The sequence below is a fragment of the Lagenorhynchus albirostris genome, chromosome X (assembly GCF_949774975.1).
Source record: "Lagenorhynchus albirostris chromosome X, mLagAlb1.1, whole genome shotgun sequence".
NCBI lineage: Eukaryota > Metazoa > Chordata > Mammalia > Artiodactyla > Delphinidae > Lagenorhynchus > Lagenorhynchus albirostris.
Window position 1 is genome coordinate 111,136,226 of NC_083116.1, and position 20,000 is coordinate 111,156,225.

General features: G+C 39.3%; 1 protein-coding gene and 2 long non-coding RNA genes across 7 annotated transcripts in view; 1 reads left to right on the plus strand and 2 right to left on the minus strand.

Moving 5' to 3' along the window:
• Positions 1-20,000, plus strand: part of LOC132513445 (uncharacterized) — a 135,659-nt gene that overhangs the window by 77,159 nt on the left and 38,500 nt on the right. The gene's annotated exons all lie outside the window — the stretch shown is intronic.
• POLA1 (DNA polymerase alpha 1, catalytic subunit) overlaps positions 1-20,000 on the minus strand; it is a 303,249-nt gene that overhangs the window by 70,921 nt on the left and 212,328 nt on the right. The window lies entirely within an intron of this gene.
• LOC132513709 (uncharacterized) lies at positions 16,772-19,483 on the minus strand. Its single transcript, XR_009538520.1, has 2 exons — positions 18,726-19,483; positions 16,772-17,024 (listed from the first exon to the last, which is right to left on the minus strand). It is a non-coding gene; the product is annotated as an uncharacterized LOC132513709 (long non-coding RNA).

Sequence of the window (20,000 nt, forward strand, 5' to 3'; positions counted from 1 at the left end):
CTGTTTTGTAAATAAGTTCATTTGTACCTGTTGTTTTAGATGCCACATATAAGCGATATCATATATTTGACTTTCTGTGTCTGACTTACTTCACTCAGTGTAATAATCTCTAGGGCCATCCATGTTGCTGCAAATGGCATTACTGCATTCTTTTTTAGGGCTGAGTAATATTCCATCTCTCTCTCTCTCACACACAGATACCACTTATACACACTACTATATATAAAATAGATAACTAATAAGAACCTGCTGTATAGCACAGGGAACTCTACTCAATACTATGTAATGGCCTATATGCAAAAAGAATCTTTAAAAAAAAAAAGAGTGGATATATGTATATGTATAACTGATTCACTTTGCTACACACCTGAAACTAACACAACATTGTAAATCAACTATACTCCAGTAGGGACTTCCCTGGTGGTACAGTGGTTAAGAATCCGCCTGACAATGCAGGGGACACGGGTTCGATGCCTGGACCGGGAAGATCCCACATGCTGCGGAGTAACTAAGCCCGTGCGCCACAACTACTAAGCCCGTGCACCACAACTACTGAGCCCACGTGCCACAACTACTGAAGCCCGAGCGCCTAGAGCCTGTGCTCCGCAACAAGAGAAGCCACCGCAGTGAGAAGCCCACACACAGCAACAAAGAGTAGCCCCTGCTCACCGCACCTAGAGAAAGCCCGAACGCAGCAATGAAGACCCAACGCAGCCTAAATAAATAAATAAATAAATGTTCCTTTAAAAAAGAAATAGTAGCTTAAAAATAAAACCTGCCAGCTCTACTGTTTTAGTTAACATATGCCTTTAGAATTCCAGTACCCCCCAATTTCCATACACCTTTAAGCCTTATATAAATTATTAGTCTTGATTACAAAAAGACTGAGATCTGCTTTCTTGTTTTTCCTGCCACTCAATTAAATTGGTTTTCTACCCATTTTATTTGCAATATCTATATTAACTTAGCTTTTTTTTGCAAATAGAGAACAACAGAGGGTGAAAAAAATACTGGATTGCCAGCTCCACTGTACTTCTTTGCAAAGGAAATTATTTCCATAGGCTACAGAAATAACTTATTTGGATTACTTCAATTAGTTCTAATACAAAACATTGCCACCACTTCATTAATCAGCCGCTTGCGAGGGTTACTTTTCCAAGAAGTCTTTTTGGTAATTTGATTAGGAAGAATGGTAGTGCACATTATCATCTGATTCAGTATGTCCATCAAGTAGACAATTTACAGTGAGTTCTTGATAACGATGGGCTTATTTAAAAAACACACACACACAGCAATTTCTTCATTTTAGAATCCTAGCCCTATTTTTTTTGGGTAAAGATGAAGTTATTTTTCAATGTCTTTAGCAGCACACGGTGCTAAATAAGAATCAGGAACTATTTCAGTGCTTTAAGAGGCATTTCACTCTTCGCCTCTCCCCGCAGACAACCCCCCCCCAACGAATGATGCAGTAATTAAAACCTAATTATTATCTTCATTTTAAACAAAACCTAAAGTGAATACCAATTAATAACAACATACTAATGAGCATCTGCTGTGATGAAATTGAATATGAATGTGCTGCAAATTTCGGGTAATTTATTTTTTTTAGGGAAGCGCCACTGGTCGCATTCTGCTGTTAGAAGATTATATAGAATGTACACCATTTTCTGTCAAGTCATTCTGCACATGGCAATTTCCATCTTAGGAGACAGGCCTGGCTTTAACGCTGCAGATGTTGAAATACCCAAATACTGGCCATGAGGACCTCACTGGGACTGGGGACAATTCTAGGATTCTACCTTGAATTTACTGCCCTTCCTTCAGAAGTTTTCCTTTTTTAAATGTCATATTTCTAGGTTAACCCCATGCCAAAAAACAAACAAAAACCCCCAAAGATTTCAATTTGCCCCCATCCTACATATAATCATGTATTAACATCAGGATGAGAAATGTAAATACAAATTTCTAACCAGAAGAAATAATAAAAATAAAGGTTTGTAAGTCACCTTGGATTCCACTGGAACCATAAGATGGCCTAGAAACATTTATGCAGGTAGGAGAAACCCCTGATACCTGGAAGTACTAAAGTAGTCAACTATGTTCAGATTCACTGAAGTCATTAACATCACCATACCAAGAAGCAGACCGTGGAGACAGAATGAGGTTCTCTACATTACAGTTTCAATCTCCATATCTATAGTATGGACGAGTAGCACTAGATCAGTGTTTTTCAAGTATGTTCCATCCACATGCCTCAGAGGCTTCTCCAAATGTTTGATTCTGATTTCACTGATCATATATTCATTGTAAAAAATTCAAAACAGGCATATTCACATGTACTACCTCCCCAAATTTTAAGACATGTAAGATCCCAACATATTAACTGGTGTTCTCACTGACAAACGAAAAAAAAAAGCTATAAAGTTAAAAGACACCTATATTGATACAAATCTTATTTATCTTTTTTATAGTCGGGGATTCTGCATGAAATCTTATTTGGAAAAAAATGGTTTCCTAGATTAGACCAGTTTCTAGGGTTTCTTTCTAGATCTAAACTAGACTGAAAACGACTTTGACTTTGTTTCCCTGGCACATTCGCCTAATATATCTAATCTGGCTAAAATAAAACTCCTCTACCACTTCCCAACCCACGCCCCCCCGCCCCCCCCACAAAAACAGGCAAAATCGACATCTAGAATGTTTGGTCAGCTTTCTAATACCTTAATAACTGGTCCCTAAGGGTCTATGATGAGCAATATCAACAGTTACTAAAATAAATGCACATGGCTACTGTAAATAAATTGATGCAACATTTAGGATGAAAACTTAACCTTGTAATTTGACCTGGATGTTAAGGTGAACTCTGGCTTAGGTGACATCTCAGAACAAGTTCTACCTCAGATGGAGAACTAGGACAAGGCTGTTATGGCTGACCCAAGGCAAGCCAAAGTCAGCCTCCCTTCACACCACTAGTCACTGTGCTCAGCAGAAAGACTACTGTCCATTCATTGAACAAACTGAGCATCTACCACATGCCAGGCACTGTTCTAGCTGCTAAAGCTATACCAGAGAATGAGAGAAACAGGATAAGATTGCAGGAGCATATAGCCCGGTGTGGGTGTCTTTTCCAACACTGCATTGCAGTCAAATGTGGATATTTCCATTTATCTACTCCCTTCTCATGGCAGCCACTCTCCCTAACTTTTTATAAATTTTTAAAAAAAAATTTTTAATTTTTGGCTGCATTGGGTCTTCATTGCTGTGCTCATGCTTTCTCTAGTCGGCGAGCGGGGGCTACTCTTCGTTGCGGTGCGCGGGCTTCTCACTGCGGTGGCTTCTCTTGTTGCGGAGCACGGGCTCTAGGCACGCGGGCTCAGGAGCTGTGGCTCGTGGGCTCTAGAGCTCAGGCTCAGTCGTGGCCCACGGGCTTACTTGCTCTGCAGCATGTGGGATGTTCCTGGACCAGGGCTCAAACCCGTGTACCCTGCATTGGCAGGCGGATTCTTAACCACTGCACCACCAGGGAAGCCCTCTCCCTAACTTTTTAATGGCATGTTTACCTTCCATTTCCTAACAGAATTATTTGCATGTTTTAATTTCTATGCTACACTGAGAGGTCTCAGATGATCATATTCAATTTTAAATTCATGTCCCTTGCACTTGTATGTTAGGCTTTTCAAAGCATTTGATCTTCACAACAGGTCTGTCACGTAGGAGGGAAACTAGAATTATCTTCCCTGTTTGACAGAGCTCATCAAGGTGAAGTCACCTGTTCATGATCCCAGATCTGGTCAGTGAAGGGGGCAGTAATGGCCAGTTTGAAAACCTCCTAGAAAAACTGATGGAGTCAAAATTAGAATGATGGTTCGTGGTTAGAATCAAGGTTTTTTATTGCCAAATGACATCTTGTATCTTGGCCTGAATGCTGGTGTAGGATTAATTGAGGTACAATTTTAAAGCACATACATGCATGCTATTTAAAGTGGACAGAGATTTCCTGAATGCTATTGATGTGTTAAATCACACTACGCTAAAGGAGAGGCTTGATGAAGTTTAGCATGATGTATTAATATCCATTTGACATTTTCTAGGTTTCAGCTCCATCTCTCCTGCATTATGCTTTTTCCCATTTGATCTTCAATAAATGAACTAGCTATTCTGATTATCCTCATTTTACAGATAAGGAAGCTGAGACTCAAAGAGGTTATGGGACTTGCCCTAGGTCATGCAGCTAGTAAGGGGCAGAGCCAAGACTTGATCCCAGGTTTTCAGTGTCCAAGCCCCTTGATCTTTGTAATATGCCACTTCTCATTCATGCACTTTCAACAATGTCATTCTGCGTGTTAATCGGTTCTTTTGTGGATAGTTTTCAACCTGAAATACTTGCTTAGTGCGCCAGAGAAGCAGTCTATTATAGGCACCTGGTACCCTGCTCACGCAGTTAGGCTACGGCAATGCCACGACTAGGGCACAGCCCACCATGAGTCGAAGTGGCTGGAGCACAGGGCCAAAGTGAAGGGCATTGGCCTGGGGGCTAGAGGTGGAGGCTGCAAGGAGAAACTGGCCACGCCTTATAAAAAGCTTTCCAATGTGTATCGTGGTTGCACTGGGGACACACAATGTCTGTTTCTAACAATTTAATTTTCTAATTTTTGCTCACCTTCATTCTGAGAAGCACCTTTCAGAAACTGCGTCTCTGATTGGAAAGATGTCAAAATCTGAATTCTTAAAAGTAAAGTTTATGTTCCACACAGATCTCTGTGCATATACCTGAGAAAAATTTCATCTGGACATAGAAATTCCTATTAGAACATAAAGAGCCTTTCCTTTCCTCTGTCTTACAAATGGAAAAACTAAGGCTCAGAGAGATCAAGTAACTTCTCCTCCCATTTATAAATAGGTGGGGGGAGAAACTCCACCTCAACGCACTGTTATGAGGGTTAAATGAGATAATATGTGTGAAACACTTAGTATAGTACCTGACATATGAGTGGTAAGTAGTGAGTCTTGTAACTTTTTATTAGCTATGAATACTTGCGTTTGGGAAGTTTCCTGAAATAAACCAAAGAGGCACCTGCAAGAACGTGACCTTTTTTTTTTTCTTTTTTGATTTTGGTGAACTTCATTCAAGAGCCAAGGCCAAACAATACACTCTTATAATTCTGAGTAAAAGTCTTTGATCATGTAAGCAAATTTAAAAAAAAAAAAAGGATGGAGTGGTAAGATTTCAGTACCAATCACTACAAACAAAGACTTGACTTGATTTCTACCTCTCCAATAGGCTGAAAGAGGACAAAATATTTCCTCACTTTTAATCTCTCCATAGCTAATATAGCAGTTCTGTTTAAGGTACTGTAACCTCCTTGAGGATAGAGATCCTATCATAAATATCTCAGGACTCCCAAGATTCTGGCATAGGGAGGATGAAGACACCAACAACATAAGCTCTTTAGAAGAAAGGTGCTAAGTAAAGCCAAGGTATTTTAAACTGTTAAATGTGAAAATATGAAATGAGGCAAGTACAGTGTGGTTGGTAAGAGCACAGACTCTAGGACCAGTCTGAATTCAAATCCTGGCTCTACCACTTACTAGATACATGACCTTGGGCAAGGCATCTAACCACAATCTCCATTTCCTCATCTGTAAAACAAGGATGACAACAGTGCCTCATAGGATTATGGTGCAGATTAAGAGTTTAAATAGAGAAAATGCGTACAACAGTGCCCGAAACAATAGGTAGCATATGTTTGCTTTACAACTTATTTTGGTTAAATGTGGCTACAAAAACCCCTTAATGTATCTCGATACTCTTTGTTTTGTTCTACTGTCTCTGTATGTCAGCCTATAATGAGATTATACACCTTATAAGCTATTAGAAGACAGAAATTGTAGCTATGAATGTAGTTTTAAAATGATTGACAGCGTCACGGAATACCACACGCTCACATATACAATGATGCTGAGGAATATTCAAGAAATGCTGGGGTGTTTTTTGTTTTGTTTGTTGTTAGGGGAGGTCAGTCACTACTTTAACAGAAAGTGAAGAGGTAGATTTTGGAGAGGTCTTGGCTGACTCCTTTCAATCTTTCTTTTTGGCATAAGGTCTTATATTAATGATAAAGGGTAAATACACCAAACAGTGGACAACTGTGTGGCTTCTGCAGTCAGACAGGCTCTCCCTCAAATCCTGGCTCTGACATTTATCGTAGGCAGAGTCCTAGGATGAGTCAACCTCTCCAAGCCTCAGTTTCCTCATGTGTAAAACACCCATGCAGGTTTTGTGAGGATTAAATTGGATAATGCATATAGCGTCTGGCACAAGTGTACTGTCTGGCACAAGGTAAGCACTCAGTGCCCCTGAGCTATCATTTGAGCGTTATACTCGGTAATACTCCTGCCTTGATTCTAAGACACCTATCATCACATCTGAATGCTTCTGAAACAAAGATTTGTCTTATAACTGCTGTCTTTGCTAACAATTTTCTTCTCCCCTGAAAGGCTGTTACTAAATCAGCGGTGTGTCTTATAATTGATGTTATAAACAGATTTAACATTTACGCCTCCCTTGCTCTCCTAGTTCATTAGTTAAGACTCAGTTCTTGAAACTATTCAGTTCTACTGGTCAGACTACATTAGGCTGTCATACTGTTCTAGTCAGTTCAGTCAATGAAATAAATCCATATAACTTATACCTAACATGGCCACTAGGCTGTAAGGCCACAGACTCCCCATCCTAAGCAGCCACCATCAAAATACAAGATAAGAATTAAATTCTCTTACTGATAATTTATTGGAGTCCAATGGTTTAGATGTCCTACAGGAAATTTCAGGTAGCTATTAACATAATTTAGTTACTGAAACTCATTACACATCCACAAGACTCATGGTAGATGGATGTCTTATGATGTTTTGTACGAGAAGTTATTCAGTAATAAGTCACTGTAGTTATACTTTTCCAATGTCAGTAAATTAATTTTCAGAACCAAAAAAAGTAACAAAAGGAAGGGTATTAACGTACATGCACGTGTAATTTACTAATTCCTCATCTGAATTCTTCCAACTTGCCAGAATTATATTAGCACTGCAAAAACAGAGCCAAGAAAAACTAGTTTGGCAGCTCTTTGCCCTTTCTTTCTATAGTGCATTAGAAATTACAGTATTAGACACTTGTTTAATTAGAAACTAGCCTTGCTTGTATTCAAGACCCGGTCTTTCCTACTGAAAGCTTACCTAGGCCACCTTCTACTTACAATAGGAAACCAAACCATTCTATACAGAGGTGTTAAAACAAGCAAAACACAAACTGGCTGATGGACTTTCCTTGGAATAAAATGCACAGGCATGAATGTGTTCTCTCCCGACTACTTTCACCTAAAAAGGAAGGAAACAGTAATTTCCTGTAACTTTTTTTAACAAAGATTTGAGACCTAGGAAATTATATGTGGAAAAATCAGAAAAACAGAAACAAAAATCCTGCCCAGGCTCTACACATCTAGGTCTCAAAGCATGGGATGCCCTTCAATAATATATCCCACTAATGCTCTCTCTCCCCTTTTAAAAACTGTCCTCAGGTACCTGGGATAGGCTTCATCCTAGCCGCAACAGATTTAGATCCTATTCCACTGTTTTTCGGTCTTACCTCCCATGCTCTATCATATTCTATCTGGCGTTTGCACAGAAAGTTCAAGGATCAACAATGAAGCATTCCTTAGTTCCTAAGCCTACGTTATGCCTGCATCTTATTGGATTTCTTGGCAGGTTGCATTGACATGAAAAAGTGTCTCGTTTCTTCTGCATTCCTCCTGGCTCCACTTGTTCTGTAATCCTCAATGACTGTAACCGAAGTGTCTCAATGTGAGCTCCAGCAGGTTTGTTTCTCTCAAATCGTTTGTCACCGCTCACCTATCTCACTTGAGTCACCGCCACCTTGGATATACACACTGTGGTGCTCAATTATTTGGATGCGGTTTGTCCGCTTCCTTGTTCTTCCTCTTTCCTGCCTTGGGCCACTTCACTTCTCAACCGTTTTTCAACCAGCAAAGTGAGAAAAAGTAACACACCTTCCTGAAATATGGTACTGGCATAGAGCAGGTATTCAATAAACACTGTTCCAATACTGAGTAAGTAAAGCATGAAATAACGCAAATTTTTTTTTAGCAATAATCTAAATAAAGGCTCACAGGGACAAGTGGAGATGACTGGTTAAAAATTCAAGTTCTCGTTATTTGTGAATTTCATTTGTCCAGGTGAGTGGTTTTCAAACATTTTCTCAGTAATAGAACCTATTGTTATAGATGAAGTTTAATAGAGGAACCTCATAAATAAAACAGGAAATAGTGAAAATATTCCAGGGGTATCTTTGGATAAGGTCAGGGGCCTCACCCATAGAACACAACTTCAAACTCTTAATTCTAATAAAATCCCACGAGGTATATGCAGAATGTAGGAGCTAGAGCCCTATGTTCTCCAAATTAGGCCCATTAGTTTTGTGAAGAAATGAGAAGGGCAAATTGGTACATCAATCAGCTGAAGATGGGGATGTTAATTTGCTAAGCCTAATATGGAACGGTGTAAATCACAACCATTATAAAATAAAAGGAAAGAAAACATCTTTATTGGAATATTGTTCCCCTTTAGAGCTGGCGTAAGTGGGCAGAAGCCTGGAGGCAGCTTGAGCATTCAGTCATACACAGGCCTGTGGGAGGTCCCACCCACCAATATTACTCCACCCTAATCTATTTCACCTCACTCAGACACACTGTTTAACAGTTGTGAATGTAAAATAACCTTAACCAGTAATTTCAAACCAGGAGAACAAAAGGAACATGATTGAAACTAATTTACATTTTCAATTATCATTACAAAATTTAGAATTTGTGCTCTTCTTTTTGTGGTCTGTTTGTTTTTAAATGATCACCTTTAACTGACAGGAAGGGGTATGTGTGAAAGGGGTTCCAGTATGCTGGCTATGGCAAGATAAAAACAAACCAGGACTGAGATTCTCTTGTTCTCCATGATGCTGTGTTCCCCCCTCAATAAATAAGACAGAAGAATGGTAACTATAAGCAAATACATGTCTATACTGCATAAAAGAATGCAGAGCCTCCTGAACTCTACCATTGTTTTTAAAAACAAAAAACCACCCTGCTCTAAAATCCTGAATTTCCCATTCAAAACTGTCATGTTTTCAAGGCTTTACTTTCTTATTTAAATGGTTAGAACCTGCATGAGTGGCCTGACACTCTGATGCCCAAATCTATCCCATCTATTTCTTAAAACCTGGGCTTAGTAAAGACCTCCCTTTGTTTTTACTTTAGCAATGAGAATATTAATGTTTTGTCCCTTAAAAGAGATTTTTGTCATAGTTGAATATTTTCTCCTTGAGTAGATTTCCTGACAAAAAGCTTAGCAGGGGCTCCCAATCACACATCTATTTAGGCGGGCTGTGTTTTCAAGGTGGCAGCTTTGGGACTCACCTCATGTAACCTCAATGCCGGACATTTGATTCATCTAATTTTTGTGTAAAAGGCGGTCTTTTTGCTCTATGTCTCCACATATAGCCTTGTATTTGAAAAGATTTATCCTTGAAGCAGAGTTATATCTTTTTATCACCAGGCCACAGAAATTTGATTTTCTTTAATTAAAAAAAAAATTAATTAATTAAAAAAAATTTTTTTTTTGGCTGCTTTGGGCCTCCACTGCGGCACACGGGCTTTCTCTAGTTGTGGTGAGCAGGGACTACTCTTCCTTGCGGTGCGCAGGCTTCTCATTGCGGTGGCTTCTCTTGTTGCAGAGCACGGGCTCTAGGCGTATGGGCTTCAGTAGTTGTGGCACATGGGCACAGTAGTTATGGCTCGCAGGCTCTAGAGTGCAGGCTCAGTAGTTGTGGCACACGGGCTTAGCTGGTCCGCAGCATGTGGGATCTTCCCAGACTAGGCTCGAACCCGTATCCCCTGCACTGGCAGGCGGATTCTTAACCACTGTGCCACCAGGGAAGTCCCCTGATTTTCTTTAATTATTACTTTAAAAAATGTCACTGTAAGATTGATTTGGGAGAGGGGTACAGTTCTATGACTTTTAGCACATGTAACACACATGAGAATCGGGATACACAACAGTTCCATCACCCCCCAAACTCCCCTTTGCTGCTCCTTTGTATTCAGACCATTCTCTAATCCATGACAACCACTGACCATTATAGTTCTGAAATTTCAAGAATGCCATATAAATGGAATTAAACAGTGCGTAGTCTTTTGAGTCTGGCTCTTTTCACTCGGCATAATGCCTCTGAGAGGCATCCAAGTTGTTGGGTGTATCAGTAGTCTGCTCCTTTTTATTGCTGAGTAGTACTCCACGGTATGAAAGCACCACAGTTTATTCATTCACCCATTGAAGTGTGTTTGAGTTGTTTCCAGTTTTGGGCTATTATGAATTCAGTTACTTAGAAACATTTCTGTACATTTTTATATGGGTATAAATTCTCATTTCTCTAGGGTAAATAACCAAGACGACTGCTAGGTCATATGGAAAGTGTATACTGATCTTTATGAGAAATTGTCAAACTGTATTCCAGACTGGAGGCACCATTTTACATTCCTACCAGCAAAATAAGTATGAAGGTTCCTGTTGCTCCACATCCTCACAAGCACGTGGTATTGTCAGTATTCTGTATTTTAACCATTGCAATAAGTGTGGAATGGTATCTTGTCAGGGTTTCAATTTGCATTTCCCTGATGCTAATAATGAAACAACTTTTCACATTCTTATTTGTCATCTTTATGTCCTCTTTGGTAAAGAATCTGTTCAAGTCTTTTGTTTATTTTTAAATTGGATTGGTTGCCTTTTTTTTTTTTTTTTACTGAGTGTTTTTGAGAGTTCTTTATATATACTGGATACAGGTCCTTTGTTGGATAGGTGATTTGTAAACATTTCCTCCTAGTTTGTGGTTTGTTATTTCTTTCCCTTAACAGTGTCTTTTCCAAAGCAAAGGTTTTTAATCGTGCCAAGATTTTTCCTTTTTTTAATGAATCATGATTTTGATCTCATGTCTAAGAACTCTTCACCTAACCCTAGGTCATGAAGAGTTTCTCTTATGTATTACTTCTTAAAGTTTTATAGTTTTATTGATACATTTAGACCTATGATATATATTTTTAATTTCTGTATAAGGTAAGAGCTTTAGCTCAAAGTTTATTTTTTCTGCATATGGATGCCCAATTTTTCCAACATTACATGTTGAAAGGGCTATTCATTCTTCATTAAATTGCTTTTGCATCATTGTCAAAAATCAAATAGCCACACTTGTTTGAGTCTATTATTTCTATTCTCCTCCATGGGTCTAGGTTTCTATCCTTTTGCCAATTACACACTGCTCATTACTATAGCTTTATTTTAAGTCTTACAATTGATTATTAATTCCTCCAACTTTATTTTTTTTTAATTATGAATTTACTTCCTTTAACAGATATAGGACTATTGAGGTTATCTATTTCATCTTGGATGAATTTTTATAGTTTTTGATTTTTGAGGAATTGGTCTGCTATCCTTAAATTGTCAAATATGTTTAGTACTCCCTTATGATTTTAAAGTCTGTGGAGGTCTAGCATTCTGGATATTACTAATTTGTACCTTTTCTCTTTTTATCTCTGTCAGCCTTGCTAGAGGTTTATCAATTTTATTGATCTTTTCAAATATTCAGATTTTGGTTTCACTGATTTTTTCTATAATTTCAATTTAATTGATTTATCTTCACTATTTCCTTCCTTCTGTTTGCTTTGGGTTTATTGTGCTCTGCTTTTCAAAAAAATTTCTTAAAGTGGAAACTCAGATTATTGATTTGAGACCTTTCTTTTTTTTGTAATACAAACAGTTAATGCTATCAATTTCCCTCTAAGCACTGCTTTAGGTGCATCATCCTACTGTGTTCATTTTTTTACTTTCTCCCTTTGATCCACACCTGATTCTGACAGCATGATTATTTAATAGTTAACTGTCAAATTAACTGACTTATATTACCAACTGGGTCAATATACAATCCCTTGGCACTTGCTACTCGAGTATTTTACAGATTTTGTATGTGTCCATGATGCATAAATAATGGTATAAGCATTCAAACATCGGTAATTGGCCTACTTTGTATTATAGTAGGCATCACAGTATATATTGTCTCAATCACTGTTTGATATGTTGTATTTTCATTTTCACTCAGTTCAAAATATTTTCTAATTTTCCTTAAGACCTCCTTTTTGACCCATGGGTTATTTAGAAGTGTGTTTGTTTTTTGGTTTTTTTTGTGGTACGCGGGCCTCTCACTGCTGTGGCCTCTCCCGTTGCGGAACACAGGCTCCGGATGCGCAGGCTCATCAACCATGGCTCATGGGCCCAGCCGCTCCGCGGCATGTGGGATCCTCCCAGACCGGGGCACGAGCCTGCGTCCCCTGCATCGGCAGGCAGACTCTCAACCACTGCACCACCAGGGAAGCCCTAGAAGTGTGTTGTTTAATTTCCAAGAACTTGCAGATTTTCCTGTTATATTTCTCTTACTGACTTCTAGCTTAATTCCATTATGGTTAGAGCATATACTTGGTATGATTTCAATTCTTTTAAGTTCATTAAAGTTCTTTTTATGACCCAGAATATAGTCTATCGTTGTTGAATGTTCCATGTGCACTTGAAAAGAATGTGGATCATGCTATTGTTGGGTGGAGCATACTATACCTATCAATTACATCCCATTGGTTGACAGTTCTTCTATATCCTTACTGATTTTTTTGATGATATTAAGGATTTATTATTTTTAGTGTTATTTTTACTTTATATTATCTTTAATTTTTATGTTACTTTTTAGGTGTGATCAAGATTTGTAACAGTAGAATATTAGAAACAATGAAAAGCCTATAGAAGATGGTTAAATAATTAATATGATATAATTAAAAATGATATTTAAAGAGTCTATAGGGCATACCTGAACTGAGACAAAGACTCTCAAAGTCTCTGTTTGAATTAGGAATCCAACAGAGTCAAAAGACATAAAGGGAGAAGGAAATTCCAAACTTCTTCTGGATTGCGAAACCTCTCAAGTATTTCAGAAAGCAGAGATATCAGTTAAAATAATTATCGAAAGAGGGATAAATTTTTACTTGCTGAATTTTTATCCAATATTTCTATCAGTTACTGTGAGAGGAGTGATAAAAATTGCCAAGTATAATTATGAACTGTATTTCTCCTTTCAGTTCTACCAGTTTTTGCTTCAGGTATTTTGAAGCACTGTTGTTAGGTGCACACAGATTTTGGGTTGTTATCTCTTCTTAGTGAATTAGCTCTTTTTTCATTATGTAAAATCCTTCTTTATCCCTAGCAATTTTCTTTGCTCTGAAGTCTAATTTTCTGCTGTTAATATAGCAACTCTAACTTTGTTTTGATTAGTGTTTACATGGTATACCTTTTGCCATTTTCTACTTTTAACAGACCTATATCATTATATTTGAAGTGAGTTTCTTGAAGACATTTTATAGTTGTATCATTTAAAAAAATACAGTCTAATAATTTCTGTTAATTGGTGTATACACATTTAGACTATTTGCATTTAATGCAGTTATTGATATGTTTGGATTTGGGTCTACCATCTTATTATTTGTTTTCTGTTTGTTCTGTTTTTCCTCCCTCTTTGCCATTTCCTGCCCTCTTTTGGGTTATTCAAACATTTTTTTATTATTTAATTAAATTAACTGTGGTTTTGACAACATCTCTTTGTTAAAGTTCATCATTAAAGATGACAACGTATATACTTAATTTAGAATCAAAATTTTACCACTTTATGTGGAACATAAAAACCCACATAGGTCCCTTTTCCCTCCTCCATGTTGTAGTTTTCTCACATATTAGACCTACATACGCTGAAATCCTTAGCAGACAATGCTGCAATTTTTGCTTTCACCTATCAAATATATTTCAAATAACTCAAGAAGAGAAAAACAGTCTATTATATATACCATTACTTTTTCTCTTCCTTCATTCTTGATGTTCCAAGTTTCCTTCCAGTATCATTTCCCTTTTGTCTGAATAACTTCCTTTAGCAATTCTTTCAGAGCAGGTCTGCTGGCAATGAATTCTGTTAGTTTTCCCTCATCTGAAAATGTCTTTCTTTACCTTTACTCCTAAAGATTTTTTTTTTGGCTAGATTAAAAAATCCGAGTTGATAATTCTTTTCTTTTAGCACTTTAAAAACACTGTTCCACTTCCTCTGGCCTCCATGGTTTCTGATAAGAAACAGTCATCATTTGAATAATCTTCCCTTATAACACATCATTTTTCTCTGGCTGTTTTTAAGATTTTTGACCTTTTTTTTCCCTCCCCCCAACAGTTTGATTATGATGTGTTCAGGAGTGAATTTCTTTGGGTTTATCCTGTTTGGGATTCACTGAGCTTTCTGAATCTGTAAGTTTGTCTTTTGCCAAACCTGGGAAATTTTCACATTATTTCTTCAAATATTTTTTTCAGCCTGGTGCTCCTCCTCTTTCTTTTGGACTCCAATGATATGAATGTTAGACTTTCTATTATTGTCCCACAGGTCCCTGAGGCTCTGTTCTGCTCAACTCCTCTGTCCCTTTCTCTCTCTCCTTCATATTGGATAATTTCTACTGATCTATCTTCAAGTTCACTGGCTCTGTCCTGTGTCATCTCCATTCTGCTACTGAGCCCACTCAGTGAGTTTTTAAACTTTGGTTATCATATTTTTCGGTTCTAATATATTTATTTGGCTCTTCTTTGCATTTCCTATTTCTTTTGTCATATAACTGTAACATCAGTGTCATTTCAATGTTGACCTTCGGGTTTTTTTTCTTCCCGTCCAAGTTGGGCTTTTCCTGGTTCTTCTTATACCAGGTAATTTTGCATTGTATCCTGGACATTTTGAATAGTATGAGTCTATGGGTCTTACTTAAATCCTATGGACAATGTTGATGTTTTTGCTTTAGCAAGCAACTGACTTCATTAGGTTTGGGTTGTGAGTTCCAACCCACTTTCTGTGGACTGTGGCCCTGATCTCAGTTCAGCTTTCAAAACTGTTGCAGCATTTTTTATATCTGTCCCATGTGCACACCACCCAGAAGTCAATCCGGGTTTTGGGTCGTGGTCTTTTATTTCAGTTCTCAAAGTTTTTGGTATGCTGATTAGGCTCAGATCCTTTCCTTTCAGATTGGGGGATGAGCTCCAAAGCCCACAAACAACTTTATGGGGTCACTTTCCCTGAGGTTGTCTGTCTATGATCTCTATGGTACGTTCTAGTTCCCAGCAGCTAGCCAGAAAGCTTTACTCCCCCTCCCCCCTTCCTTCCTTAAGGGGGGGAGGGGGAGTAACTGAGTGTTTTGGCTCTTGGTGACTCCCACTGCAGCTTCTGTTGCCACCATAAGATCACTTGGGGGCTGGAGCATGAGAATGAAAAAAAAAGAAAAAGAAAAAACCTGGGGGATTTCCACATTCTCTCTGGGTGTTAGGAGTTCCTTACTTCTCTAATCCATGTTCGTAACTTTGCTTAAGAGCTGGATCAAAATTCTTATCTTGTAAGAAGCCTTACTTTACTAACTCTACCCTCTTTAGCACTGATGTATTAATTCTAAAATATATCGTTTCTTTTTCTTTTCTTTTTCTTTTTTTAGCTGCACCTCACAGCATGTGGGATCTTAGTTTCCCTGGCCAGGGATTGAACCTGCGCCCCCTGCAGTGGAAGCAGGGAGTCTTAACCACTGGATCACCAGTGAAGTCCCTATTGTTACTTTTTAAGAACTTTTGCTTTGCTTCAAATGTCTGTGCTTGGTTCCTAATATTGAAGCTATATAAGGGCAGAACCCACGGCTTCAAAACCTTTTTACTTGCCACACCTCAGACAAGCAGCCTGGAGAGAGACAATATTCAATAATTATCTGGAAAAAAACAAATAATTATCTGGTTCACAGATGTTCCAATCAGTCTTTGTAAAAATAAGAAAAATTTTGCACATTATGAGGATGAGGAGAGAACAATAAAGTAGGGGGAAAGTAAGGTACTAGTTAATCATAAAGATAAAACAAGGTACAGTTAGTTCCACTACAATGCTTATTTTGAAAATGAGAATTTATTCCAATGCCATTGACATACCAGGGAACAATGTGAACATAATGTGAATTATGTTCACATAATTCACATTATGCAGGATTTTGTAAGAAACACTAGGTGAATGCAGAAAACTGCACCCAGATGAACCAAGCCACAGAGGAATATATGTAACACACATGTACATACACACCTCAACCCCTGCCCAGCTACCTCAGTTCACTGAGTGTGTTATGAGCTACACATCCACATCTGGTGTTTGTTATAATTTTCCTTCCAATTTCAGACAACCTTCCTTCCAGCACTTCACCATGGCTCACAAGCTGCAACCCTTCTGATGTTCACTTTCACAAGCAAACTTCAGGTCTTTTTCACAGTAAAATGCTGTATTTGTTGTAGTATTTATGTATTTCTTAGCTATTTAAGATATATAATATTACACCACTGTTTTCATTAGGTTCCTATATTCTTGTTTGTGTCACTGATGAAGTTTTTGTGTGCTGTGCTCCTAACCCGTGTTTTTCCCATAAACCATTTAGTTGTTATTGTGTGATTTTACATAACTTGATGATTTTTTGAAACACATGTATGGCGTTATAGGAGAGCTGAGTGCAAATGGAGAGGAGGGGAAGGAAGACTGGTGGAAGGACAAGGTGTAAGAATAAAAACAAAGAACAGGATATGGAGCACAATCCCAATATTTTCTTAATTTCAAGATTTGCCCAAGAAGATTTTCTTTGATCTATAATGATCCAAAAAGAAGAGCAGAGGGCTTCCCTGGTGGCGCAGTGGTTGAGAGTCCACCTGCCGATGCAGGGGACACGGGTTCGTGCCCCGGTCTGGGAGGATCCCACACGTCGCGGAGCGGCTGGGCCCGTGAGCCATGGCCGCTGAGCCTGTGCTCTGCAACGGGAGAGGCCACAACAGTGAGAGGCCTGCGTACCGCAAAAAAAAAAAAAAAAAAGAAAAAAAGAAGAAGAGCATAGCCTTACACCACTAAACTGGGGTCTGGCAGCTAACCAAACCAAAGATTAGTCTGCTCTAAAGATTTAACTTCAATCTACTGCTTCAGAGTAGAAGCGACACAGCTTCCTAAACCTGGTTTCCCTAACAGAGCATCACCTAAATAAGACTCTCTAGGGAAAGAGTAGGAGAAGGTGCAGAAGAGACCCCACAAGAATGTCTTCTGCTCCTCATCTCCAGCTATTCATATCCTACCGATCCTTCCAGTCCTAGCTTACATCTCACCTTTTCTATACAATCATCTCAGCTTTGCCTTCTCTAACCACTTATGTACATGTTTAGACTAAAATTAGTATAGCAGTTGTTAATTACTTCCTGCCACCCCTTCAGCACACCTGCATACGGATGAACACACACCCATCTGAGACAATGGCTTGTTCCAGCTGTGATTCTCATGACTTTCAGGAATCTCTCCATAGGGGTAGGAGTGTGTGTCTGTGTGTGTGTGGTGTGTCTCTGGTCCAATAATTTTGTTTCATCAGCTAGACTGTGAGCTTAACGTTGAACACAAGTCATTTTCCCCTCAAAAGCCTGTTAAGAGCAAGGACAGTGCTATGCTGTGTGTGTGTGTGTGTGTGTGTGTGTGTGTGTGTGTGTGTGTGTGTGTGTCCGTCCAGATCTTTTGTGTGGTTTTTTGTTGTTTTTTTTTTTTTTTCGGTACGCGGGCCTCTCACTGTTGCGGCCTCTCCCATTGCGGAGCACAGGCTCCGGACGCGCAGGCTCAGCGGCCATGGCTCACGGGCCCAGCGGCTCCGCGGCATGTGGGATCTTCCCGGACCGGGGCACGAACCCGCGTCCCCTGCATCGGCAGGCAAACTCCCAACCACTGCGCCACCAGGGAAGCCCCCTTTTGTGTTTTTTGTATGGCAAAAGAGTCAGCCATTAAGTCTGTGTTTAGGAAGAACCAGTGATTTGGGTAAAGAATCTATGCTTTTATTTACCTTGAAAATTATTTATTTTTAGGTGAGTAATTAAATGCATTAGAATTCAATTCAGAACCAATGGACTATAGGAAGGAAACCCTCTGCCTTTCACTCTATATAATAACATGGGGAAACAAAGATCTGACTAACAAATCCTACCAGTTCTGGCTTAAAAATGCATCTAGAATCTAACCACTTCTCACAAGCTGCCCTGCTATCCTGTTGGTCAAGCTGCCAGCACCTTTTGCCTGGATCACAGCAGTCAAAGTAGTTCACTTCAAGTCAGATCACAGCACTCCTCTGCTCAGAACTCCTCAATAGCTCCCCATCTCCCCCAGAATCGAAGTCAAAGTCCTCACAATGGTCTGTATGGCCCCTCAGAGTCGGTCTCCCCCCCCCCACCTTCCCTGTTACCACTCTCCCCACTGTTTGCTCATCTCTTGCCACACTGGCTCCTTGCAATTCCTTAGCCATGCCCAGCACCCTCCGATCTCAGACCCTTTATACTTGCTGTCCCTTGTGCCTGGTATGCTTTTCCTCCACATACCTGCATGATTCACTGCCTCACATCCTAACGCCTTTTCTCAACATTGAGAACTTCCCTAACCACCCTACAGAGATTAGGAACACCCAACTGCCTCAGCCCTTTCCTCCTAACACAGCTGAATTTTTCTCCACAGTACCTGTCACCACTTACCCTGCCACAGAACTACTGGGTGTTCTGTCTTCCCATACTGGAAGGTCAGTTCCATGAGGACAGGGACTTAGTTTAGCTCCCTGCTATATCCTTAGTGGCTGCAACAATGTTGGCCCAGAGTACGTGCTCCATAAATTTTTGTTGAATGAGTTTGGAGTATATAATAAGCAACATTATTTATAACTATGACTCAAAAGCATAAAACGATCTTTGTTTGGCATTCCAAGGGAAACATATCCCGTATCAAGGTTATCATCAAGGTTATGTCTAAAGGAGGAAAACACAAAAATTATCAAGCCCACAAGAAAGATTTTAGACTCAGAAATCCTGCTCTGTAATTAGAGTGCTGCCCTAAAATGTAGGAGGCTTTGGAAATCTCAGTTTCCACCATTCGGTTCCTCTCCAAAGCCCTCATGATTGCCAACAAATATGTCCTGCACTGCACTGCATCTAAGCGGTGAGGTAAAGAAGGGAACAATGCAGGACAGTATGGAGAACGTGCACACATAAGGCATCCTTCCCTGAAGCATCTGCCCCCAGCTCCGGTGGTCTTCCTGTTGAAGGCTGAACTACACGTCCCAAAATGCCTTGCAGGATTCTATGACAGCATTTCACGGTGCCACTTCCACAAAATAAACTTCGGGGTGTGTGATTAAACTGAGTCAGTACAGTGGTGGTAAAGAATGCTCTGCCTCTATTCTGCATGGCAACTCCTGCATGTTTACCCAGACTACGTTTGTATTAACCAGGTCTGGCTTTCCAGTGAGTTCCATGTGTTTCTAAAATGAGAAACAGAGAGCCACACAACGTACAGCCTTAAAAATAAAATTCTGCAGGGTGAGTGAAAGACAATATATCGTCTAAATATAAATTCTAATTTCAGCATGTGGTTTTGCTATTTTTAATCCCCATGGAATTTCAGACCCCCTTCAGTCAGTATTCAAGGCTGTACTACAGCTTATTGGTCACTGATGTGTACTTTAGACATAAAGGCTAATAAGTATAAAATCTGAGTTGAAAACATCTACCTTGAACCTCAAGAGCCCACATATTCCTATCCAAGGATGTCTGCCTTCTGCTACAATAGTAACTTGGAAAATACACCAAACACTTCGAATAAGTTCTGAAGAATTTATCGTACACAAAACCAAATCAGCGGGTGACCCAACCGGGGCGTGGTGGGGGGAGGGGGATTCTCTCTTAGGACATTAAAAAAAGGTAAATCAAAAAACATTTTTAGGGCTTCCCTGGTGGCGCAGTGGTTGAGA